The sequence below is a fragment of the Schistocerca americana genome, chromosome 8 (assembly GCF_021461395.2).
Source record: "Schistocerca americana isolate TAMUIC-IGC-003095 chromosome 8, iqSchAmer2.1, whole genome shotgun sequence".
NCBI classification, from domain to species: domain Eukaryota; kingdom Metazoa; phylum Arthropoda; class Insecta; order Orthoptera; family Acrididae; genus Schistocerca; species Schistocerca americana.
In genome coordinates, this window is record NC_060126.1 from 299,341,132 (window position 1) to 299,369,004 (window position 27,873).

The following is a 27,873-nucleotide window of genomic DNA, read 5'->3' on the forward strand; positions in this document are numbered from 1 at the left end:
AAGACGTAAGTAAATGCAGTGAGTGTCGCAATGTGCCTCATGGAATTACAAATACATTTAGTATCAAAATAGTAACTGCATACTGCAGTGCAGAATATTCATTGTTTGAAGCACCATATTCCTATACCCACACATAAACACAGTCTATGCTATGAGTTCATGATATAGCCACTATTGATAACGCTTTAAGTAGGTTAACTACTCACTGACATATTACGCTATATTTGCGTAAGAAGGTAATTTATATTTCATATATATATATATATATATATATATATATATATATATATATATATATATATATATATATATATATAATTTGAAATGTGCGATTTAGCTATGGATGTCTGTCGTTGGTTAATCAATGTGAAAGGAAGGCCAACATTTGACATCAATAAGCAGAGAAAAATTGATTTGACTATGAAATACTAGTTTGTAGAACTGTACAAACCACTCCATGTACGGTAGACTAGAGCCATTTAGAGATACTGTCAATAAAATAACGTTTAGCTCTTCACATTAAAAGCGAAGATAGTAACTGTTAAAAAAATGTGTCTGGAAACTGTTACAACAGTTATTTTATGTTTGCTATTTAATTACACTACCCAACAGAAATTTTACATCTAGGATGTTAATTACCTATAAGTACGTAGTTTGGTGTGTAGAATCTGAGTATAACTTCCACAATATTCTATCACGTAAGATATTTAAGTTTCTGAGAGCTTTTATTGTTATTTTTTTGAATTTCGACGTTTACTTTCTTTATTTCGATGACAGTATTTATAATGTTTGTGTTATTTTATTACAGGGTTACTGAAAGACGTAAAAATCAACATTAGATGGGAGGCGTGATATAGAAGCGATAAATAAAAGAAGAACATAATTGTAAAATTTGAAATTTTCCCGACTAATCAACTGTTCAAAAAGATTTCGGGCTAGCAGCCGGTTGTCGTAAACTTCATTGCACGATATTTCGGCTGGACAACTGCCAGCCATCTTCAGGTGTGACGAATGAGGAGTGTGAAGACGTTCTCCGCTCCAGCTTATGTAGTGCGCTGATAGTACTGTCGCGCATGCGTTGCGATTGCGGAGACAGAATTACCACACTGCCCAGCGGCAGCGCTCTCGCTGGTGAAACTGCAGTACTCAGCTGCCGTCCGTATTGTCACTGGCCGCCGCTATCGAAGTCTTCTGGCGTCTTCGTCTGGAGCTAATTTCGGAGATGACCAGGAGTGTACTTAAAACCCTTGTACACAGGGCACACACAGTGTCGGATGTACAGAATTTGCCTAAGGAACTGGCACATTTGAGGACGGTGTTCAGAGACAATGGGTACTCGACCCAAAAAATTAACAGGGCCTTCTCAACTACATCCAGGACCGGGGAAGTGGATAAAGAGGAGGACGCGCTAGCCAAGTCACTAGCTTTTCATCCCTTTGTCGGAAATATCTCCTTCAAGATAGCAAGGATTCTTAATCATTTTAATGTGAAAGAGGTTTCTCGTCCGCCTTCTAAGATTTCGGATTTGCTGGGATCGGTGAAGGATGATTTGTTAGTGCGGATGGCGGGAATTTACAAATTACCGTGTCAATGTGGTATGGCCTATATAGGACAGACAATGCGTACAGTGGAAGAGCGTTGTACAGAACATCAGCGTTGCCTCGCCTACTGCAACCCAGTAAGCCTGCAGTTGCGGAACATTGTATTTCTAACGGACATTCAATGGAGTACGACAAAACTTCGATTTTGGCCACTGCAACAACTTTTTGGGACTCCATTATCAAAGAATCAGTTGAAATACGCATTGTGGGAAATCTAATCAACCGTGACAGTGGTTACCAAGTGACTAACGCATGGAATTCCGTCATCTCCAAAATTTGCTCCAGACGAAGACGCCATAAGACTTTGATAGCTGCGGCCAGCGACAATACCGACGGCAGCTGAGTACTGCAGTTTCACCAGCGAGGGCGCTGCCGCTGGTCGGTGTGGCCCTTCTGTCTCCGCAATTGCAACGCATGCGCGGCAGTACTATCAGCGTACTATATAAGCTGGAGCGGAGAACGTCTTCGTCCCTGAACTCACCGTCCCAGTCCGTCCCCTGGACGCCCCCACCCCTCCTGGCAATTCCCTTCGTCCCCCCCCCCACTGCTGAGGACATCATCAGGTTCCTCACCATTGTCCTCCAAAACGTCCATCCCTTTCAGCGCCCCCACACCTTACAACAGATCTCCCTCGCCGCCCGTTCCATATTCCACCTTAAAATGTACGCCACCTTTTCCAATAACCAGGCCCATTTCACCTTCTCCCGCCTTGACACCCTCGTATAAGTCCTTATCATGGCGCGACAGCATCGTATCCTTTTCAACAATATCCGCTCCCTTCCCGCCAACAAGAACCTCTTCCTGCACACCCTTGCTACCCACCGTGTGGATGCCTTCCTCCTTAATGAAACCTTCCTCCAACCCCACCACTCCATCCACACCTCCCCCTATCTCCTCCACCGCTCCGATAATCCCCTCCCAGTTGCGCGTGGCGGAGTTGCCATTGGCCACCACCGCCAGATCCCCGTTCGGCTCCAGCCTCTCCTTCCCGACCCCACCGAACACCTGATCCTTAGTCTCTTCTTCCCCGGCCTTACCATTACCTGTGCCACCATCTATGTCCGCCCCAACGCCCCTCTTCCTTTCGACTTCCTCTCCCACATCGACCGTACCTTCTCCACCTATGTGATCGCCGCCGACCTCAACATCCATAGTCGCTCCGCTGCCCAGTTACGGCGGTGGCATCGGTTCCTCTCCTCCCTTCAAGGCGACCTCATCCCCATCCCCCAGCACACCCGTCCCGAATCCAACTCCACTCCCGATGTTATCCTCTCCTCCCCCAACCTCCTTGGGCGCATTGCGGTTGATGTCCTGGAGCCTATTGGTAGCGACCATCTCCCTGTCCTCCTCACCGTTTCAGACGGCCGTCGCCCCCGCTCCGACCCTCGTCATGACCCTCCCCCTAAGTACATCCATGACTATTCCCGTGCCAACTGGAATGCCTACCGGGATACCCTCTCCACTCAGGTCGATAGCCACCCTCTCGCCTACCGCCGTCCCGATGATGTCACCCATGCCGCCTCCTTTCTCCAGCAGACCTTGTCTGAGGCCGTGGAGGCCCACGTCCCTACTGTTGCCATCCACCCCCACCGTCCTACCTTACCACCACAGGCCGTCCTCCTCCTCCGTGAATCCCGTCGTCTCTACCGTGCCTTCCTCCGCACGCGTGACCCGGACACCCTACGACGCCACCGGCAACTACAGCGACACATTCGAAATTTGCTCGCGGCCAAGAAACGCCGGGACTGGCGACAGACATGCACCCGTTTAAATGCTACCCTCCCTATAAACTCGTCCAAGTTCTGGACCGCCTTCCGTCACCTTACCGGAACTAAACCCTCCCCCTACTATCCTCTTCTCCACGATGATCACCCCTTCCCTGACGCCCTTAGTAAGGCCAATCACTTTGCCTCCTACCTGTCCGATGTGTTTTCCATCCCTGATGATCCCCAGTTCGATTACTCCCTCTTCCCAGATATCCGCGATCGAACTGACGCCTCTGTCCCTCCCCTCGCTCCTGGTTTCCAGTACTTGGACAACATTCCACACACAGACCTTAATGCCCCCATCACCACACAGGATCTCATCAATACACTCCGCACCAAACGCAACACCGCTCCTGGTCACGATCGTGTCACCTACCGTCACCTTCGTGAAGCTCCTGTCTCTTTTCTCTCCACCCTGGCCAGGCTCTACAATGTAGTCCTGTCCACCGGTTACTACCCCGACCTGTGGAAAACCTCCCGTATCCTCATGTTCCTCAAACCTGGCAAACCGCCGTCCGCCGTCTCTTCCTACCGTCCCATCAGCCTTACCTCGGTCTTCAGCAAGGTCCTGGAATCTATCCTCACCCGCCGCATCCACCAGCATCTCCGCCAGCACCGCCTCCTCCCCGTTACCCAGTGTGGCTTTCGGCCGTCCTTCTCTTCCGACGATCTTCTCCTTCACCTCACTCATCTCCTTTCCGAACAGCTCAATTCCCGTCGCTCCGCAATCTTCCTCTCTCTTGACCTCGAACGCGCATATGACCGCGTATGGCATTCCGGTCTCCTCTTCAAGCTCCAAACCTTCGCCCTTCCCATTAACTACGTTCGTCTGATCGGTTCCTTTCTCTCCCGCCGTCCTTCCCATGTCACCATCCATAACACCGATTCCTACACCTTTTTCCCCTCCGCCGGTGTGCCCCAAGGCTCCGTCCTCTCCCCCCTTCTGTACTTGTTGTACACGGCGGACATGCCGCCGCCGTCACCCCCCGTCCACCTTCTCCAGTTTGCCGATGACACCGCCTTCCTTGCCCTTGCCCCCACCCTGCGACGCTCCCAACACCTTCTCCAATCCCATCTTGACCGGTTCACCGCTTGGTGCAACCAGTGGTTGCTCAAGGTCAATCCTTCCAAAACCCAGGCGATCATTGTAGGCAAAACCACTCCCTCCTTCCGCCTCCTTGATTTCTATCTCACCGTTTATGGCCGTCCCATCGCTCTCACCCCCACCCTTAAGTACCTTGGCGTCACCCTCGACCGTCGCCTCTCCTGGACTCCCCATCTCCAGACCATCCAAGCCACGGCACGTTCCCGACTCCGTCTCCTCAAGCTCCTTTCCGGCCGAACGTGGGGTCTGGACCCCTCCACCATCCTCCACACCTATAAGTCCCTCATCCGCCCTATTCTCTGTTACGCCCATCCCGCCTGGATCTCCGCCCCCCCTTCCTTTTATAAATCCCTCCAAATCCTTGAACGCCATGCTCTCCGCCTTGCCTATCGCATCCGTCTCCCTTCCCCCACGCGGATCCTGTATGACCTTATCCTCTTCCCCCACCTCCTCCTCTTCCTCGAAAGGATACGAATCCTCTACACCTCCCGTAAACTCGATCCTCCTCACCCGCTCGTCTCCCCGATCCTCTCCCACCCCCGCCCGCTGCCGCGCCTGTACTCCCACGTCCCACCTGGTCTCCATCTCTCCACCCTCCTTACCCTCTCCCGAGGTGGCTTCCGCCAGCTCCCCCTCCCTGATGATGCCCTCCTCCCCTCCATCTACCCCTCCTACCAACTTTGATCCTCCCGCCCTCCTCCTGTGCTTGCTCCTCAGGGCACCCTCCCTCCCTTCTCTCCCTTTTCCCTCCCTCCTCCTTTTCTCGTCCCTCGTCCCCCGGGCCCCCCCCTCCCCTGTCCCTGTCCTCCTGTCCCCGTCTCCTAAGCCATGGCATCCTCTTTTCCTCCCCTCTCCCCCTCCTCATCCCTGTTGCCCTCTTGGCAGGTCCCCGGACTCGCACACGCTCAGTGGACATTCGCGCGCCGGAGATCACCGCCATCAGTGTATCGTGTGTGCCGTCATGTTTAGTGTTCAGTGTTTACCGTCACACTCCATCGTTCACCAGCGCCATCGTCTCCTTCAGTGTTTGTGCGTCGTCTCAACAGTTTGCAGTGTGGCTTATCGTCGAGTGTGAACGGCTCCGTGTTTGTTTCTCTGTGTCTCCTGTTTTATTGCCCACCATTTTGTAACTTTTATGTTTTTCTCCTGTTTTTGCTGATTGTACCTTCTATGGCTGAAGAGCAGCGTAGTATGCTGCTGACAGCCTGCCTGCTGTACAGGCATTAAAATAACAATAAAGTAAAAAAAAAAAAAAAAAAAAACGTCTTCGTCCATCTAGAGGGTTGGATCCCCTCCTTCGAAAGCGTCAGATTGCAAAGCCTGGGCTACTCTCAGGGTGGAATCTCCGTCTTCGAAGATTGTGTGTGTCTGTCTGTCTGTCTGCCCGCTGCTGTCGCTGTTCGTTCGTTCGTCCGTCCGTCCGTCCGTCCGTCCGTTCGCCTGCTGGCTGTCCATCGCCGTCGTCGTAACCGCCGCCGCCGCCGCCGCCGCCTGCTGTTCGTCCGTCTGTTCGCCGCCGACGCCGACGCCGACGCCGCCTGCTGTTCGCCGCTGCCCAACGCCGACGCCGCCTGCTGCACGTCCGTCTGTCCGTCGCCGTTCGTCTGCAATGAGTACTCCCACCTCCACCGTCATCTACACCTCCCCCTCCCCCTCTCCCACAGTCACTTCCTGGAGTGCCGCCTCTGGCCTCCCTCCTTCCACCTCCCCTTCCCTTCCTCCACTTACCCACCCCCCTATCTCCTCCCCTGCTGTATACCCACACCTCTACACCCTTCCTCCTGCCTCCACACCCTCAACAGCTCCCACTACTACCCCCGCCCTCACGTACGCCTCTGTTGCCGCCGCTGCTGCCGCCCCTCAGGTGGTTGGCTTCCCCTCTCTCACCGACCCCGTCGCTTCGTCTTCTGCATCTCCTGCACGCATCACGTTGCGCCGAGCCACCATCGCCACCACTGAACCAGCTGCTTCTCCCGGTGCCTCCACTATGCCACAGGGATCTGCCACCCGCCACCTCCCTCTCCTCCCCGTCCCTCTCCCCTCCTCCCAGCCTCCAGTCTCCAAAAAACCCCAAAAGCGCGTCCTTACCGACTCTGCTCCCGCCACTTCCCATAAAAAATCAGCGCCACCTCCCCCTCCCCCTGCCGTCACCATGGACACCACCCCTCCTCCTGCCACCCCTACCTTGGCCCCCACCCTCCACACCTTTGTCCTGTCCACTCCCGATCCTAAGTTCCTCGACGCTCGTACCCTCACCAAGGAAATACGAAAGTACTTACCTGGTGCTCCCATCTCCCAACTCATTCCCCGCAGGGACTCAGTCCTTATCAAGTCCCCGTCCCCATCATTTCACACAGACCTCCTGCGAAAACTCCCACGAGTTATGTTTGGCCCCCACGCCTCTCTGACACCCTTCCTTTCCGCTTCCACTCCTCGTCAGCCCCAGCCTCCCCGTCGCCCCCCCACCTACACCGCTGTGATCACCAAGCTCAGCCCGGTGATCACAGAGGATGAAGTGTTGGTAGAACTGAACTCCCACCCGGACTTGGAAATCCGCTCTGCTCGCCGTATCCACAATGCCTCTGGTCCCACCTACCTCATGCGGGTATTCTCAGAGTCCGCCCCGTCCATAGACCATCTCCTCACCCAGGGTGCCCTGATATACCACCGTCGCCACCCTGTTGAATCCTCCAAATCCCCTCCCCAATCCTACCGTTGCCAACGGTGCCTGATGTACAATGACCACCTGACTCCCGACTGCAAAAACCCCCCCACCTGTCCCCACTGCAAGGCATCCCACTTTCTCAAGAACTGCCCCAACCTCGCTGCTCCTCCTTCCTGTAATACCTGCAATGGCCCCCATCCCACATACTCCCACAAGTGTAAAGCTAAACCCCCTCCAGCCACCCCTGAACTTACAGTCCCAGTTCGTCCCGTCGATCCTCCTGTCCATCCTAACAATTCCCTCCGTCCACCCCCCACGGCCGAGGACATCATCCGGTTCATTACCGTTGTACTCCAAAACATTCACCCTTTCCAGCGCCCGCACACCTTCCAACAAATATCCCTTGCTGCTCGCTCTGTTTTCCACCTGAACACCTTCGCCACTTACTCCCACAACCAAGCCCACTTCACCTTCACCTGCCTCAACACCCTAGTTTAAGTCTCTTCCCTTCCCTCTCTTCCCCCCCTCCTTCCCGTCATGGCGCGGCACGAGTCTCGCATCCTCTTCCAGAACATTCGCTCCTTCCGCTCCAACAAATACCTCCTCATGCACACCCTCTCCCACCACCAGGTCGACACCTTCCTCTTGGTCGAAACCTTTCTCCAGCCCCACCATTCTATCCGCTCCTCCCCCTATATCCTCCACCGCACTGATGCTCCTGGTCCTCGTGCGCAGGGTGGAGTCGCGATTGGCCACCTTAAGCATATCCCCGTCCGGCCACAACCTCTCCTCAATGACCCCACTGAACACCTTATCCTTAGCGTCTTCTTCCCCTCCCTCACCATTACCTGTGCCACCATCTATGTCCGCTCCACTGCTCCTCTTCCTTATGACTTCATCTCACACATTGACCACACCTTCTCCACCTATGTGATTGCCGCCGACCTCAACGTCCATAGCCGCACTCCTGCTGCCCTTCGGCGGTGGCATCAGTTCCTCTCCACAATCCAGGGTGACCTTGTTCCCATTCCCCAGCACACCCGACCCGAAAGTAACACCACCCCCGATGTTGTCATTGCCTCCGCCAACCTCCTTGGGCGTATCACAGTCGCCGTCCTTGACCCCACAGGTAGCGATCACCTCCCTGTCCTTCTCACCATAACGTCTGCAAACCGGCCCCCTCCAGCTCCGCAACCTGCACCCCCTCCCAAGGTCGTCCATGACTATCGCCGTGCCAACTGGGATGCTTACCGGGACTCCATCTCCACCCAGGTCGAAAGCCACCCTCTTACCTATCGCCATCCTGACGACATCATCCGCGCCTCGTCCTTCCTTCAGACGGTAATTACTGACGCCGTGGAGGCCCATGTTCCTACTAAAACCATCCACCCACACCGTCCCACTCTCCCTCCACGGGCTGTCCTCCTCCTCCGTGAATCCCGCCGCCTCTATCGCTCCTTCCTCCGCACTCGTGACAGGGATACACTCCAACGCCACCGGCAAATACAGCGACACATACGGAACCTTATTACAGCAACGAAACGCCGGGACTGGCGCCAGACCTGCACACGACTCAATGCCACCCTCCCTATCAACTCCTCCAAGTACTGGTCTGCCTTCCATCGTCTTACTGGTTCCCTTTCCGCTCCCCACTACCCCCTTCTCCATGACGATCGCCCCCTTCCAGACAACCTCAGTAAGGCGAACCACTTCGCTTCCCACGTTTCCGAGGTCTTCTCCATCCCCGATGATCCCCACTTTGATTATTCTCTTTTCCCCACCGTCATGGAACGTGCTGATACCTCAGTCGCTCCACTTGCTCCTAGTCTCCAGTACTTGGGGCAGTTGCCCCCCTCCGACATCAACACTCCCATCACAGCACAAGACATTAAGCTTCTCCTCCAGTCCAAACGCAACACGGCCCCTGGTCACGACTGTGTCACCTACCGTCACCTTCGAGAAAGCCCCTATTCCTTCCTAACTGTCCTCGCCCATCTCTATAATGTCATCCTCTCTACTGGCTTCTACCCTGACCTGTGGAAGACCTCCCGCGTCCTCCTCTTCCTCAAACCCAACAAACCCCCTTCTGCCGCCTCTTCCTATCGTCCCATCTGCCTCACCTCCGTCTTCAGTAAGGTCCTTGAATCCATCCTCTCCCACCGTATCCATCGGCACCTTGCTCAACACCACCTCCTCCCCCTTACCCAGTGTGGCTTCCGACCCTCCTTCTCTGCTGACGACCAACTCCTCAACCTTGTTCACCTTCTGTCCCTCCAGCTCAACTCCCGTCGCTCCGCCATTTTTGTTTCCCTTGACCTCCAAAATGCCTATGACCGTGTATGGCATCCCGGTCTCCTCTTTAAACTCCAAACCTACGCCCTGCCTATCAATTTTGTCCGTCTGGTCGCTTCCTTCCTCTCGCACCGTCCTTCCTATGTCACCCTCCACAATACCAACTCCCGTATCTTTTATCCCACGGCTGGCGTCCCCCAGGGTTCTGTCCTCTCCCCTCTCCTTTATCTCTTGTATACAGCTGATATGCCCAAGCCACCCCCACCAGTTCACCTTCTCCAATATGCTGATGACACCGCCTTCCTGGCTCTCTATCCTACCCTTCAACGGTCTCAACGTACCCTCCAAACCCACCTTAACCAGTTCACCACTTGGTGTAACCAGTGGCTCCTCCGTCTGAACCCCTCCAAAACCCAGGCAATCATCATAGGCCGTACCACTCGCTCCTTTCGCCTCCAAGATTTCTACCTCACCCTTTATGGTCGTCCTATCCAACTCACCCCCACCCTGAAATACCTTGGCCTCACCCTTGACCGACACCTCACCTGGACCCCTCATCTCCTGACCATCCAGCAGAAAGCCCATTCCCGCCTCCGCCTGCTGAAACTCCTGTCCGGCCGGACATGGGGATTGCATCCTTCTACCATCCTCCACACCTATAAATCCCTCATCCGTCCTATCCTCTGTTATGCCAGCGTCGCCTGGATCTCCGCCCCCACCCGCTTTTACAAGGCTCTCCAAATCCTTGAACGCCATGCGCTCCGCCTTGCCTTCCGTATCCGCCTTCCTTCCCCCACACGGCTCCTGTATGAACTGATCCCCTTCCCCCACCTCCTCTTGTTCCTCCAACATCTCCGCATCCTTTACATTGTTCGCAGGGTTGATCCCCCCACCCTCTGGTTTCCTCCTTCCTCTCCACCCCTGGCCGTTGCCACGCCTCTATCGCTGTATCCCTCCCTCTCTCCATCTCCACACCCTCCATCTCCTTCATCAGGGCAATTTCCAACGCCTCCCCCTCCCGGATGACGAACTTCGCCGTGACATATACCCTTCCTTCCAACTATAACCCGGCCTTGTTCCCCCCCCCCCTCCCCAGGGCCCCCTTCTCTTCTTTCCTCCTTCTCCCAGAGCGGATTTTCCTCCATCCTCCCCCCCCTGAGACCCTGCACCCCATACTTGCCTCTCTCCTTCCCACATCCCTCCCTACCTGGCCCTCTTCCGAGCGCCCCCCATTCCCCTCCCCCATCTCTTCCCCTCCCTCCCTTCTTCAGGTCTCCCTCATCTCCTTGAACCTGGCAGATCCTCTGTATTGATCATCATCAGTGTGCCACGTCAGTGTTGTTTCGTGCTGTTTCTCGTGTGCGTCCAGAGGTGTGATTTTAATTGTGTACTGCCTTGAGGTTCGCCGTCAGTGTTACGTTGTGTGCTATGCCATCCGTCAACACCTTTATGCTCCAGTCATACTGTGCCTTGTGTTCTTTTAATCGTCGCAGAGTGTGGCTTTTTGTGTGTGCTACCTTTAAACTGTTTTTTTTTTTTAATCTCCATTTTACAGTCACCCCGTTTTTTTTGTATATTGCCTTCCATGATGTTCTCCCTTTTTTATATCTATGTTCGCCTTCTTCTCTCCTTTGCTGTTTTTAAATGTCTTCTATTGTTTTGTTCTATGTCTTTCGGCTGAAAAGCAGCGCATATGCTGCTGCCAGCCCGCCCCGATGGGGAATTGAAATACAATAAAGAAAAAAAAAAAAAAAACGTCTTCGTCAGTCCTTGTTCGGCTCACCTGAAGATCACTGGCAGTTGTCCAGCCGAAATATTGTGCAATGAAGTTTACGACGACCGGCTGCAAGCCCGAAATCTATTTGAATAAGAACATAATTGTCACAATCGTATACTAAAGCAGATTAAAATTTAAAAGTATGGGCTACACGTTGAGTTCTGAAAATCTGAATACGTATTCCTTGCTTCTCTCAATTCTGTTAATGTTCGCATGTATTGCTTTCGAAACTGCTCTGCATTTATGAAATGTGACATAATAGGGAAGGACTGATTATACCAGTGAATTCAGCACTACAAAATTGAATGAATCTATATATTTGCAAACCAAAAGCAGAAAAAAAGATTCAATTTGTTGACCAGTGTTACCGTACTTGGTCACTATCTTGCTACTAATAGATCAGAACTCACCTTGTAAATTGACATATAGCGCTACAGCTCTAAAGGCGCCACAGATCCCACAAAGGTACTAATGCAGTTTGTCCAGTGGCGAATATGATTTAGTTACTCTCTTTCAACACAAAAATGGAATTGCGGTTACTATATTGATTAATCGCTTAAGTTATCTATATCCCTAAGGAAAAGGGTACCTCTTTGCTCTAAGGAGAATAATCTGTTAAAATGCGTCAGTGCCGATCCACACACGTGACAGGTCGTGAATTTGGTAGCCTGATCTCATGAAAGCCCGTTCCTTGTGTTTACGCTGCGCTTTTTCTGGCGGTGTACTGGGACTGACTGTCGACCGAAATTAGTGATGAAACATTTCCAGACATAATTCTGACGATATTAAATGGTCAGTGTGTCTCACGTAAATTCATACCAATTTATTTTTAGGATTATGCTTCATTCATTTCATTCTTGATGGGGAGGTTCTCTGCGTCTTACGTTTTGATTTGCGCAGCTACAGACCCTGCTACGCTACCGACTGCACGCTTCAAGAGGTGCCTGTGCGGCTGCTTAGCCTGCAGGTGGGAATAAGATTACATAATATTAGTACAGAGTGATATCATTACTGACCAGATTTCTAAAGTCGAATTTTTGTTTATCTGTTAATGTTACGAATTAGCTGGTGGTGAAACTTATTCGTAGAATTTTGTCCCAGACCGGGTTTCGAAAATGAGACTTCCGCCTTTCGTGAGCAAGTGCTCTATCGACTGAGCTATCCAACCACAGCTCACCATACTCCTTCACAACTTTACTTCCGGCAGTACCTCATCTCCTACCTTCCAAACTTCACAGAAGTGCGCCTGCATACCTAGAGGGTCTACCAGTCCTGGAAGACAGGATATTGCGGAGACGTGGCTTAGCCACAGCCCGGGGAATTGCTTCCTGAATGAATTTCACATCAGCGCACACACCATTGTAGAGTGAAAATTCATTCTGAAATCGTTATTTGCGATGACACACCGATCTCAACAGCACTTGCCAAGCTTTATTAAATATTATTTACACTGTCTTCCCTTCTTTTGTCCACGATACGAATTCTGTAGCTACTTTTTGCGTAATCAATGCTTGCACGAATCTTCTCACTAATAACGTAGGGAGGCATGTCTCGACACTCTTTCTGGGAAGGAGAAATATCGTTTAACATCCATACAGAGCAGTGCAGTAAGGATTTTTTTGCCTACATACTATGACTGTGAGACCTCTGGTGTCGGATTAAATTCAGGAAATGAGCCACCAGTTGTTAGTTTTCATCTACCGTAAACCTAGAAAAAAAAGAGCCATAGTTTTAGGAAAATAACGAAGAAGTGTAATTTGCATTGGACGATGGTATACGTGTTACATTGGTCCCCAGTTTTATTATTCTAAGGAAAATCATAATTCACAAGTTTCAGCGAATGAAACGTCAATTTTTATTCCGCCCTAAAATACATTTACATGAAGTTTGGTTTGTTAACAAAGGATGTAGCAAGATCTCCATAACTGAATAAAAGCTGCTGCAATCAGAATGTAAGTGGTTAAGAAACCGAAAGAACATCTTACGTTACTGGAGTAATGGTTTAGTAGCCAATATGCAGTACTATGTACGAAGAATAAAGACAAGAAGCTGGATCTATATTGGTACTCAGATGCGAAACTCGATCACTTACGAAGTTCTTACACAATAAAGCGTTAATATTATTTGAATCATCACTCGCACAACTGCTCCCTCGATAGCATGATTTTCCAACATTTTCTGCTTCATAACATAATATTGTTTGGGTACCTCCACTGAATATAATAACATCCTAAAATGTAATTTTGTTTTCTAAAAAATGCACGTGATGCGCAAGAGCGGATGTTATTTCCGATAAGGGAATAAAAAAATATTTCATATGTATTTTGTAGGGACAGCGTTAATATTAAACTCAAACTGGAGGTCGGTTTTCCCGTTCTCTGAGGGCAGTGACGCAGATAGACGACGGTGTGGTAAAAGAAGAAAACGTGAAACGTTAATTCTGACGTCAGTGTTTCCATCGATAGGTTTTGCTCTCTGCCTGACCGAATGTTAAAACGACACCAGTCCCACAAATATAAGTTTTTTTAAATAATAGACGTCGATCAGTTGTTAAAATTTCAATTTTAATTATCAGATACGTGACTATCATTCCTAATTCGCATGACGGGTAGTGACAGGGTGTCCGCCTTAATTCATGTTGGTTTCAAAGTTCAACACGCTTGATACAGTTGCTTATACGGCCTACATGCATTTATTTACTATTTAGTGCCTGTGGCTGAGATGAATAACTTCGTACGTGTTGGAGTTGGGGCACTGGAATGCTGGTGTCAACTTATGGCGTACTATGATATGTAGCTAGTATGGTATGTCTTGGCTCTCAGAAAATTGTGCTTGTTATTGGCGGTTGGAGACTCCTATTCAAGAATTTCATCAGAGGCCTCATAATTAACTGAAAGCTTAAACCGTTAAAAACTATTAGCGAATTATTCCTTATAAAAGCACGGAACAAGTGTACCTCGACCGATGCTACCCAAAAATGTACAATCTGTACTAAACGCAAGAGTACGACTAAGGTGTAACGTCCACAGGTTGCCAATAGTAGATAGATTTAAGTAGTGTCTGGAACTTTGTTATGATAGTTTATCACCGATTTCGTTATCTTTGGATTATCAAAATCGGTGTAACTATGACATAAGCATATTGTATATAGGGTTTATGCTCTTCACGAGTATGCTGCTGGATATAATCGCTGTCACTACACGATATTACCACAGTCTAACATAACAGTCGCGTCACTCACTGCTGTAAGAGTTGTTACTGTTTGACAGAGGGAGCGATTAGTTAGGCGAACGTCAGAGGCGTCGTAAGCATAATGTTCGTTTTGTATCCATTTCCTACGTAATTTACGAAATAATTGAGCTATGTTTTTGCCTCCAAAGGCTTGTGTAGTATCAGAAGGCATATATGTTTCTAAAAATGATCCTAAAATAAGCGCAAGTATGGATAAAACCATGAGTCGAGTTCAAGCTACAACACATTCGTAAAGAAATACTTGTGACGTTGGATAGAATTGCAACTTACCACGTTGATATCAAAAGAATGTAAACACACAGATTCACTCGTAAGAAGCAGAGACATGTACCTCTACAAGCTAAAGCGATCGGCAGCTCATTTATCGTCCTGTAGGCATACTGTGTTTGTAATTGTCGCCTGTTGCCACAAGTGCAACCTTCATCTTTATATTATTAGAGTGGGACAAGAAAATGCCAAATAGTGGGAGAAATATGTTGAGAACATTATAATTAGCTGACGGCATTACATTTCACGCAAGACCAAATATTTTAATAATTTTCAAACAATCTGTTAGTGAAAAGGTGCTAACAAAATAATGTCATCACACGAAGAAAGGCAGGGAAATTATGTGACTAACAACAGAAGTGATGAAATACATACCTACAGTCGTCAACATTCGTCTGTCCTTGTTCACTTGATCCTTCTGATACAGTTTCCGTCGCTGTCTGTAGACATTTTCCTTGTACCGTAATAGATTTTCTCGAAGTCTACCGATCTGCACATTCTGACACTTCACACGCTATTGTGACACGAATAACTGTGCTTACACTAACCACTTCATTGTCAAAGTAGGTCTGTGTTGACGGTTCACACGAATCTGGTACTAATACATGGAGAGTTGAACTAGCTGCTTCTGTGTCGTAGGTCTCTTTTACAGCCTTAGATGGATTGTCGAATCTTTGTGGCAGTTTCCTCTTCATCGTCAGTTGAGGTGCGTTATTTGGGATGTCAAACAGTGGGGGTACTGTATTCCAAACGAGTTCATTAACGTCTGCGTTCATGAACTGCTTTTTTTCGCTTTCCTTGCCGTTGTAAGTCTACATTTTATATCTTCACTGCTTCGACCATCATCAGTTATTTTCCTCCCCAAGTAGCAAAACTCATTTACTACTTTAAGTGTCTCATTTCCTAATCTAATTTCCTCAGCATCACCCGACTTAATTCGACTACATTCCATTATCCTCGATTTGATTTTGTTGATGTTCATCTTATATCCTCGTTTCAAGACACGGTGCATTCCGTTCAACTGCTCTTCCAAGTTCTTTGCTGTCTCTGTCAGAATTACAATGTCATCAGCGAACCTCAAAGTTTTTATTCCTTCTCCATGGATTTTAATACCTACTCCGAATTTTTCTTACGTTTCCTTTACTGCTTGCTCAATATACAGATTGAATAACATCGGGGAGAGGCTCCAACCCTGTCTCACTCCCTTCCCAACCACTGCTTCCCTTTCATGCCCCTCGACTCTTGTAATTGCCATCTGGTTTCTGTACAAATTGTAAATAGCCTTTCGCTCCCTGTATTTTACCCCAGCCACATTTAGAATTTGAAAGAGAGTATTCCAGTCAACATTGTCAAAAGCTGCTAGAAACGTAGATTATCCTTCCCTTAATCTTTCTACTAAGATAAGTCGTAAGGTCAGTATTGCCTCACGTGTTCCTTTATTTCTACGGAATCCAAACTGACCTTCCCCGAGGTCGGCTTCTACCAGTTTTCCATTCGTCTGTAAAGAATTCGTGTTAGTATTATGCAGCTGTGACTTATTAAACTGATAGTTCTGTAATTTTCACATCTGTCAACACCTGCTTTCTTTCGGATTGGAATTATTATATTCTTCTTTACGTCTGAGGATATTTCGCCCGTCTCATACATCTTCCTCACCAGATGGTAGAGTTTTGTCAGGACTGATTCTCCCAAGGCCGTCAGTAGTTCTAATGGAATGTTGTCTACTCCCGGGGCTCCGTTTCGACTCAGGTCTTTCAGTGCTCAGTCAGACACTTCACGCAGTATCGTATCTCCCATTTCATCTTCATCCTGTTCCATTTACATAATATTGTCCTCAAGTACATAGCTCTTGTATAGACCCTCTATATACTCCTTCCACCTTTCGGCTTTCCCTTCTTTGCTTAGAACTGAGCTCTTGATATTCATTCAAGTGGTTGTCTTCTCTCCAAACGCCTCTTTAATTTTCCTGTAGGCAGTATCTATCTTACCCCTAGTGAGATAAGCCTCTACATCTTTACATTTGTGCTCTAGCCATCCCTGCTTAGCCATTTTGCACTTCCTGTCCATCTCATTTTTTAGACGTTTGTATTCCTTTTTGCCTGTTTCATTTACTGCATTTTTATATATTCTCCTTTCATCAATTAAATTCAATATTTCTTCTGTTACCCAAGGATGTCTACTAGCCCTCGTCTTTTTGCCTACTTGAGCCTCTGCAGCCTTCACTACTTCATCCCTCAAAGCTACCCATTCTTCTCCTACTGTACTTCTTTCTCCCATTCTTGTCAATTGTTCCCTTATGCTCTCCCTGAAACTCCGTACAGCCTCTGGTTTATTCAGTTTATCCAGGTCCCATCTCCTTAAATTCCCACCTTTTTGCAGTTTCTTCAGTTTTAATCTACAGTTCATAACCAATAGATTGTGGTCAGAGTCCACATCTGCCCCTTGAAATGTCTTACAATTTAAAACCTAGTTCCTAAATCTCTGTCTTACCATTATATAATATAACTGATACCTTCTAGTATCTCCAGGATTCTTCCATGTACACAACCTTCTTTTATGATTCTTGAACCAAGTGTTAACTATCATTAAGTTATGCTCTGTGCAAGACTCTACCAGACGGCTTCCACTTCCGTTTCTTACCGCGAGTCCATATTCTCCTACTATGTTCCCTTCTCTCTTCTTAAAGGAAAACGCCGGGAAAATCTACGGAATCACATGTAAAACGTGTTATTTACTTTCATCATTTCACTTTTGTTTTCTTTTGCGACCCTATTTTAATATGAGTAGTAACAAAAAGACTATATTATTCGGATGCTGAGTTCTTGGTCACAATCAAGGCTGGTAGCGCAGTAGGCAACTATGCTCGTTCAGACATTTGGCTGCCAAGCAAACTGAAAAAAATTAAATTGGATTACGGTACCTTGGGCTGCTCTCATAGTGATTTAAAATGTTGTCAATAATTATTTACGATAATTCTTTACGTGGTGAGTTTTATGTAGATGAATACATACCTCATCTAATGTACTGAATAACGATTTAGCCCAAATGTTCTTTATAACAATGTAAAATGACTGAGGCTCACATATTTTACCGACGTTAGAGTACGATAAGAGACAAGACAAAAGCTAGCGTAGTTTCGAAAGAGATTGTGCGTAGGACGTGTCAGAATTGTGCGGGTGACAACTGAATCACTGTTATTTGCTGGCTGCAGACTAAAACTCACCTTTCAAACTGGCAGCAGGTAAAATCAGGAGTTGCGGTATCCGGATCTCTTAGGCGGGTGACCGTTTTCAAGCAGTATATGTTGTGAGCAGCAGATACGGTGCGAAACAGAGCAAGCTGAAAACTATTACATGGAAGCCACAAGAAAAAAAAAGTAATGAAAAATGGTAAAAGTAAAAAACGTAAATGCAGCGTATTAATGCGAGAGAAGAGGCAAGGGACTACGTTAGAAGAAGCACTCTGTATTGAATTAAGATATTCATTTGCATATGAGGTCGCCCACGTTTGTTTGTCGTTCTATGAAACGACAGTCCAGTGGGTCTCTTCTCATACGGGGACAGTCGGCCAGTCCCACGTGTAGACTTCCGAGAGCATAGCCGAACCATCCAAAGAGTGCTCATCTCCCTTTGTGTATGTCAGTGAGAGGTTTCCCCCGCCCCCCCCCCCCCCCCCCTCCATCACCCCATCTTAAAGATCATTCTCCAGCATTCCCACGCATTGGAGACGTAGACGAGAGAGAGAAAACACATACTTATAGCATGAGTGCAGAAATGTGTTACTTTGAGCCCTGAGATGATCATCAGAGGTCTATCAACTAGGATAATCGCTATCTTCAGTGGCGCTGGACTAGAGACCAACACAGTAATCCCCAGTTAGGTCGTTGTAAGCTGCGGGACCCATAGTAGTTTCAAATGCGTTTAGACAGCATATCCACAACATCTTTAGCTCTTCTGGTTCCAATTCTCGGTTTCTCCTGCGTTAAGACTGTCTGCTGATTGTAGAACACGACTCATCCCGATAGGGAGGCGAATTTGTTTATCACCACATGGTTATTTTATAGTAATATTGAATAGTTACAATTTCTGATGAAAATTACAAGTCACTCTTCAGTTTCACAAGGTCACAGTATAGGCGTTTGGTACCAGCTAGAAATTACATAGATATACGTGTTGTGTTACATTATAGAGTACATACAAAGTTTATTTTTATTTGCATACATTTTAGAAATATCTTGGCCACCTTGTTAAATCAAAATGTTATGTTTCACACGAGCGTATATAGAGACTGTCAGAATGTTTTATTCTGTACTTTTTCGCAGTTACTATATAGTGATCCAAAAGAAGTATCCACAGATATCTCTAAACATACATGCAACGATTTGCTTTATGAAGTTTTCTCTTTCAACTTCTTATTGGGAAAGGTATTGTCCTTAATAACATGTTTACTCGTTTCTGGTTTAGGTGCCCCACTCTTGGGTGACTCTGTACATTAGACTCTTCTACACATAACGCGTGTCCACTTGGCAGTTCCGTCATTTATAATTATAGCGGTGTGAACGCAAGTTTTGGCACCTGCCTCCAAGAAACTTCCGAAAACACTCTCAACACCACTTGCAATGTTTACATAAACAGCTTATAAACACCACAATAAACAACGCTACAATGTAGGAGACAAAGGAAATGGTAAGAAGCCAAAGTCTGTAAAATTATGCCTTCCATGCAACGCTGTCTCCTCTTGGAACGCTTTTTCCTCTCTTACATGCATCGGAATTATTTGTTCTGATTGAATAAAATATGGTTTTCACAGCCTCTCCTCACACCTCATGCTCTGTATTCCTTTACGCTTGTATATGCGCGACTTGTTCCTTGATAATCACCTTGACGTAAGTCATTAAATTGCTTTAAAACTATTTGTTATTCTTCTACAGTTACCTCTGATTCCACAAGTCCGTCTTCAAACAGGCGTAATGTGTACGGTCTTCTTCTTCAGTCTGTTTCTTCCTTATGCTTGAAAGGGTATCAGCTGCTTTCTTCCTCTTCTCACTTAAAAAATACAGCAATAATATTCCTCAAGATTCAACACTAGGCAGATCAGTCACACATGCTACCCATCATAGCGGCTTATTATCTGTACATATAGTAAACATTCTCTTGTATACTTGTAGAATAAAATAATTAACTACTCATGTTATACCACACACTTCATTAAGTGTTCTGGAGCCAAAGGCGACTGACAGGTCATTCCATACTTTGCCTTGACTCAGTACAACTCCTACTGCATCCTGTCTTCCATTCGGCGGCTATAATGAATCGTTTGGTAGTATCCTCATACAGAAGTATGAGTGAATTTGTTATCTTCTCTTCAAACGTCTGAAAGCCTGAAAGCTTCTTCGCGCATGCTACCTCAATCGACATTTCCTCTTTAAAAGTTCATGCAGGGGTCCTGATGAAATCGTTTATGAAGCGTCATTAATATCTAGCTTTTCTCAGAAATGATTTTAAATGGTTTTATGATACAGGGTTATGGATACTATTAACAGCACTAACCTGTCTTAGGTATTTGGCACATGTGTTGCCTGTAGACTGTTTAAGTTTGACGACAACACAAGTCCCAAATAAATGACTTGCATGTATAAAAATCCGCATTTAAAAATCTTTAATTTCGTATAATGGAGCCACAATTCTTAAAATGCTTCGTCCAACCTCTTATTGCTCTCCTTAATGTAAGGTGGGAAAATGACATCATCATCAGACTAAATGAACAATTTACCACCTTGTGAACCCATACTGACCGAATACATTAATTTTGTAATGTACCGGTTGCAATCTTTAATCCCATGGGTGTTATTTTGTATTTGTAGTGCCCACAGGGTGTACCAAAAGCCGCTTTTGTCAGTCCTTCTCATCCTGTGATACATGCTAGTATCCTTTCACAAAATCTAGAGTCGAAAATGTTTTCTCTTTCCCAAGCCATCCCCACAATGTCGTCACTTCTCTTGCTGTGCTATTCAATTGCATAATCGCTTTTTGGTTCTGTCTCAACTGTTCCTACAAGCATTTCGTAACTGTAAGGCTAATATGTGCTCAGTTGTGTACGAGAAGTCGCAGTGTATTGATTTTACTTTTTCTACATCTAACTAAATGAAATAATTTTTAGTCTCACAGTCGATTGCGGACATGTTACCTGGATTGGCGCGAGCCAAGTGCTCGCTTACACATGCCCTGGACCCTTACATTTGTAACATACCACTCATACTACTTTCGTGCAGAAGCCATTGAGTCCCACAAAACTGCAGGTTTTGCACGCAATGACTCGTAGCCCATCTGCCTCTCTATAGTTCCCACAGCAATGTCTTCTGTTTCTCCAATGCTTTCAACTCCCTTTCCCAGTTCACGAAGTTCCCTTCGCATGAATTCACACTCCATATGCGATCGCTTGTACCGTAATACTGAATTGACTACGCATACTCATTTTTCATGTCTTCAGTGCCGTTCTGTGGTTACTTCTGCCAAACTTCACATATATGACGGTGCTTTAGAAATCTCTTGCAGTGTGCACTGGTTTCCGCAAGTATATCATTTTATTTCTTTGTTACAGCTAGTATTGCGAAGCTCGCTTTATAGCAAAAGTTCTTTTCATTCATACGATACGATTGTTAGTTCCTCAGTGAGAGATATTTCTATTGTTTCAATCAGCATAATGCATACCCCTGTAGCTCGAAACGTCTCAAGTCTCTCATCGTATACATCTGTAATGAAAACTGAGCGACAGAATTTCCTCACAGGCACTAAGCATCATTCAAGCTCTAGAGCTTGTATTATCAAGTGAATTACCTCTCTGCGTTGCTGTTGCAAAGCATCTGTACAAGGGCCTCACTGTGCCACAGATAGATTTTTCTCCTGCCTGGTTGAAAACATTAGATGTGTAGTAATCAAAAGTTCTATTGGTAGCATAATTTTCCAATAATACGCTTCTTATATTGTGCCACGTTGCTGTTGCGTTACTAACACACAACATGTGGCCTGAGCCAACTATCCGGCCCTTAACAAACTTCAGGACATCGTACTCTTCATCTGAAACCAATTCGAATGCCGTATAACAACTGTCTGGGAATTTAATTATCTTTTTATAGGTTTGCGTTCGATTTTTCGACCACATCACGCAGGGCGCATTTTCTCAGTCATTTACATTGTGATTTAGTCCTTATAGCTCCAGCACATCAGTGAGAACGTTTTGTGGTTGGAAAAGTAGCCACAATGTAGTTCGCAAAATTCTCAACAGACGGCAGGGGTACATCGCCACTGTGGTTGAAAAATCGACCACAGAATGTTGTCGACCTCGTCTGAGGCATTTATCGCCTTTGTTACTTTGAAGGCAAGTGTATTGTTGTTGTTACATAAATTTTACCCACTATAGTCGTTCTCTGATATTTTATCCTTGGAAAAGTGTCAATACTATATTGAAATCGAAAGTTAGTAGTCATGAAGTAAACGATTTGCAATGACATTGTTCAGCAAGCTCTTCATTGCTGCAATTGTGCTGAAATACTGTGACCCAGAAAGGTGTGTCATCATTTTCATACATGCTTTTTGGTAAGTTGAAATGTTGAAAGAACATCACAGAGCTTGACACACAGTCAGTAACTTTTACGCTGAGATGTTATTTTCAACTTGTATCCAAATTGGCATGCTACAGTACAGATGTGGACATCCCACATTTTCTGCTGCTTGGCGTCAAGACGATTTGTTTTAAAGTAATTCCTATTTACGAAATATCTATCGTATCTGCTTGTACTATGTACTTTATGAGCGATCAATGTTTGTTATGGTTATTAGTTTCTTTTGTGGTCAATAATGGGCACATTAGCGTAATTTCGTTTCTAGTGAAATGGCTAGACAAACACTGAACGAAGCAGAGATATTGCAGATGATTGAAGATTCATGTTCTGATGTTTCTTCGGATCATTCTGAGTATGGGAGTGATACAGATGCAGAAGATTCACGAATTCAAGCTGAATCCAGGGCCAGTCAGTGCCCCCCTTATACAGTTCATCCTGTTCAGGGTGGCAGTTCGACAAAGGAATTAGACTTCAATAACAGTAACTCTGATGAACGTGAAGATCCTGCAGTTATTACTCAGCCCTCACATTGCTTGACAAGTTCTGCAACTCATTCAGATAGTGACTCAGAGACTGATGGCACAGCAATAACACAGGGGCAACATCAGTTCACTAAATGTGGAGGTGAACCAAGAAAATTCTGTTTATTCTGACACTTTTCTCAATTTCATATTTGCTCAGTCTAACATATGTGCTGTTCAGAGAACAACAGCTCTCAATCAGAACTTAGAGTAGAGGGGGAGAGCTTTTATTGGTATACCAATTATAATGGATTCCATTCCCTTCTGAGCATTAACCATTTTTGGTCAACTGACCCCAACTTTCACGTACCAAGAATTGCAAATAGAATGTCACTCAAAAGATTTCTAAAGGTTTTTCCTTATTTGCATCTCAATTACAATGAAAAGATACCCAGTAAAGGCTCCCCAGTCTATGATAAACTTTATAAACTAAGACACTTTTGAGTCATGTGAATGAATTTCTTGAGAGCATCATTCATTCCAAATTTATTCCTTTTAGTAGATGAACGTATGATAGCATTCAAAGGCAGTACCTCTCTCAAGCAGTACATGCCACTCAAAACAATACAGCGTGGCTACCAAGTTTCTGCTACATGCTGCTCTGTGACAGGATACATGATGAACATTCAGATCTATGAAGGAAAGACTGATGAAAATAATACACCCCTGGGAGAGAAAGTTGTTCCAACATCATGGATACTATTTGTTTTACAATCGTTTTCCCTCCATCTTCCCTCTCTTACCTAAATAGTTGCAGAAATATGTTTTCGGATGGGGGACGGTTTTATCTTCGAGGAGTTGTTTCCCAATGGGAACTCCTTCAATCGATAAAGAACTACAATGTAGCATCGAAGTACTAGGCGTGGCTGGATGAAAATATTTTGTTACTTTATAGATGCAGCAACAGTGAATGCCTAGATTCTGTACAAAGAAACAAGCAAACTAGCAATGCACAGCAAACAGCAGTAACATTTAACATTTTGGATCATAGTGGCAAATGATGTAATAGGTAGTTTTTGTTCTAAATCAAGAATGGTAATTATATCACACCCAAAAGTTCTTATTAGTGAGAGTAAATCACACATCACTTCCAAGGTCAGCTTGTCTCCAACTACTGCAGCATGCATGCCTTTGAAAAGTACTTCAAGGAGGTGAGCACTGTCCAGTACCTGAGCAAAACCGAAAAAAAATTCTCTCAATTGTAGATCCTGCAACGTAGCACTTTGCAAGCAATGCTTTGCACCATTTCACAGTATGAAATGACTGAGTTTTGCTGGATGCACTTTGCTTGGATCTCAAAATAATTTTGAAGGATGGATTCTTCTTCTTCTTTTACTAGTGCCTGTGTCCCCCATCGTGCGCAGGGTCGGCATGGTTAAGTTCTGATTCGGAATGGTTGTTGTTGGGGGGGGGGGGGGGGTGGCCATCCGATTCACCCCGGGACCGAATTAGTGTACCCAGCTGTGTGCGTCTAGTGTAAACCATCAAATAGTGTGAACGTGTTGCAGACGTGTGCAAGACATGTAACTGAGGCGGGACGTGGGGAACAGCCCGGTACTCACCTAGTGGGATGTGAGAAACAGCCTAAAAAACACATCCAGGCTTTCCAGCACACTGGCCCTCGACGTCATTCCGCCAGGCGGATTTGATCTGGGGCTGGGGAGCCCACCCAAGTCCACGAAGCAGCGCATTAGCGATCTCAGCTAACCTGGCGGGTTTTGAAAGATGGATATGCGTACACAGTTTAGATAGAAAAGCAAAATTTTAATTTTCAGCTACCTTCTTCAAGAGGTCAATGTTTGTTAATATATGATTTAAATATATGAATTTAAAGATTGTGGTCGACAAATCAACCACAAAATATTCAGGTAAGGTATGTGACCTGAAACGGATTGTGGTTGATTTTTTTCCGAGCAAAAAATTCCTAAAATTCAATTTTTGTTTGTCAATGTAAAAAGCTATATTTTCCTGTTTCCATGTGTAAATAAAAACTTAGTAATTTTCGTGTCTGTTGCTTTGAAGGATACATTTTCTGTGCCCTATAAAGGGTTAGCTTTATTATCGTTTGAATATTGGAGAATTAATTGCCTTGCGAAGTTCTGTAACAGGAATACATTTCCACAGCTGCCCTATAGCGTCGGTATTTACTCCATTCGTGCTTAACTTTGTGCTTTACTCATGGCGATATTTTGTGGCGACTTGTGTCAGCATAAGTGGTGGTAATGGTAGCAACAGGAACAGTGAGAGTGTCTTATTGTACTTAGCTATTAAACAAAATTTCGGAGAATGGAAATCCCCAGCACTCAAATCTGAAGTTCAATAACTGTCCTTTTTCTATCAATCAGCGGTCATACAAAAAGTACATACGTGGTGCATAGGGAATGCACAAAATGTTAAAGTCCTAGGAAAGGTGTTTTGTGAAGAGATGAGACGCAGGAATGAAGTATTATATGTCAATGCTCAGAGATCGACTGTCACAGTTTCGGCATCGGTCTGACTGACGCCTAATGAACAGGAGGGTTGTATAGGCTAGGACCTCTGTTCCTCCTCTTGACATGTGATACCGACAATCGACCAATCTCATACGACAAATACCCAAGACATCTTCCCTACACGTGTGGCCATAAGGAAGGCTTGGAATGTATTCTTGCCTTTTTTGGTGTAAATAATAGCAATAATTGTCGCCTGTATGGCGTTTGGCGGAGCGGGGCTTAAGTTTGCTACCTACGACTTGCTGGAGTGCGCCCCTCCCCCCCTCCCCCGCCCCTCTCTGCTTGAAGGCCTTCCTTGAGCGTTCCTATGCATAGGAGACAAGCTGAGCTATGAACTCTCTTGGCTTTAGCATGCACGTGCTTATATCAAGCCTGATACAAATGTGATACTGGAAATCACGGCGTGACCGTCACAGGTCCATCGGGTAAGGTAACTGCTGCCTTCGGCAGCGTCGATCGGGCGACTGGCACGGTCATTTCCAGGGTTACAACTGTACCCTGTGGGACCCAAAGGAGCTGGAACTGAATTTTGACTGGAAGTCCACTGCGTTAACTAGAGCTTCCAGTTTCTCCTCTCGGTTATCTTTAATACTGTCACTCTTGTATAAATTTTTAGAGGCTACAAAGTATATAAATTACGGAAATTAACAGGCCAGTCGCCTCACACTGGGTGCCAAAATGTAACAAAATTGCTGTACGTTGAAATTATTAATGACGTGAATCACTGCGTGGTAAAAATTTCGTTCTATAAATTGGCTAAATCAGATGGAAATGAAGTCGCCCCAAGCTGGGCACCAGAAATACAAATTAATGGGAAGCCAAGTAAGCATTACCAATGTCTCGGCCTAATATCCAACCTGGTAGCAGCAGCCCGACGTCCCACTCGGTGTTATTCTTCACGTGAACAGCATCTATTGGCCGCAGTAATGACTGTGCAGGGGCAGCGTCATCGTAATATTGTACTTGGAAACTTTGGCCAGACGAGTGGTACATAGGTGGATGCCTAAAGACTCAAACATCAAACCTTAAGAAAGACCATCGGACGTGAAATGGAAAACAATAACGATGCAAAATGGAAGCAGGCACCGAAATGACTGCAGGGATCCGACTCAAATCTTAAAACAGATGAGACAATAAGCTGACATACCTCCAAAAGCAAAGTCAGAACACTCTGGGCCAAACAGCTTTTTACTTATGGTTTTCGTGGACCCACTTTTGTGTGAATTTCTCGTAAGTGGAATACAAGAAAACAGTCAGTAGAGTATTTTCTAGATTCGCCATTATATCTATATAAAGATCGATCATTAATTACAAAATTGTGCATCATTATATACTACAGTAAAGGGAATAGAACAACGCTGCACCTCACACATCATAAACATCAAAGATAAATGGCGTAATACATGAAAAAGTACTTGAACATCCAAATAATTTCCCGAAATGCATCGTGCAGCAAAGAAATATGAAGGAAGTTGGGACTACCAGCAGTAAAAGTCGTTTTGTAAAGAAACTCAATCATAATAGTACCCAATAAATCCCAACCTAAGTGCCCTACTTATAATTAGGTAACTAAAATATAAAAATGGCCACCATTTGAAATCTGGTCACTTATAGTCCAGACAGTTACAAAGTCTTGTGGAAGCTGTAATGCTTAGTTTTTATTCATCTTCTATAAGTAAAAAGAGATTATATGGAAGATTTACCTGCGAATCTCCTTGTAACTGACATAGTGTTACACGTCAGAGGTATCAGCGCGTAAGCGCGAGTTCAGTAGCGTAGTTAAGTGTACAGCATGTACTATGAACGCATTTTAGTATATACTATAAAGGCATATTGGTCAGATTTTCAACGGCAGACCGACGGCTATACAAAAAACAACGTCCTATTGACCTTGGCGAATCTGTTGTATTAGCTATCAGGGATAGGTCCATAATAGTCACCAACCTTGCCGATATGCTGGCCTGCAGACGTAGAAAAGTCTTTAATAGTACATTTACGGAGTTTGACATGCAGGGTTCTGTTCAACTCTTAGAAACCCGTATATGCGTTCTCAAAATTCTCGTACTCAAAAGTCATTGCGTGATGTCTTTCCCTGACTTTGAATTCTTTCACGGGAAAGCATATTATTAGGAGATAAAATTAATTTTCGAATTACTCAACTACAAATCCAGCGTTGAACTACACATTACAAAGAAAATCTGTTTGCCATTTTATTCACATCTTATGAAAATGTATGAAATAAGCAATTCCTTCTGTAAACAGTAGCCATGCCGACTGACAATTATTTCCTGCATGCCATACCAAAACAGAATTTTAAGGAATTTTCTAGAATAGTCGATGATGCAGGAATTAATTCCTGAACATGCAATGTACACCTATTTCAAAGAGTGTGCGAAATTTGTTAGTGTCAGTCTCCATTCCTTCCCAACTACACTGTCCAGTCACACTAATATGACCACCTGTCAAAAGCCTGAATAACCACCTTTTGCAATGCGCACCGCTGCGATACGTGCA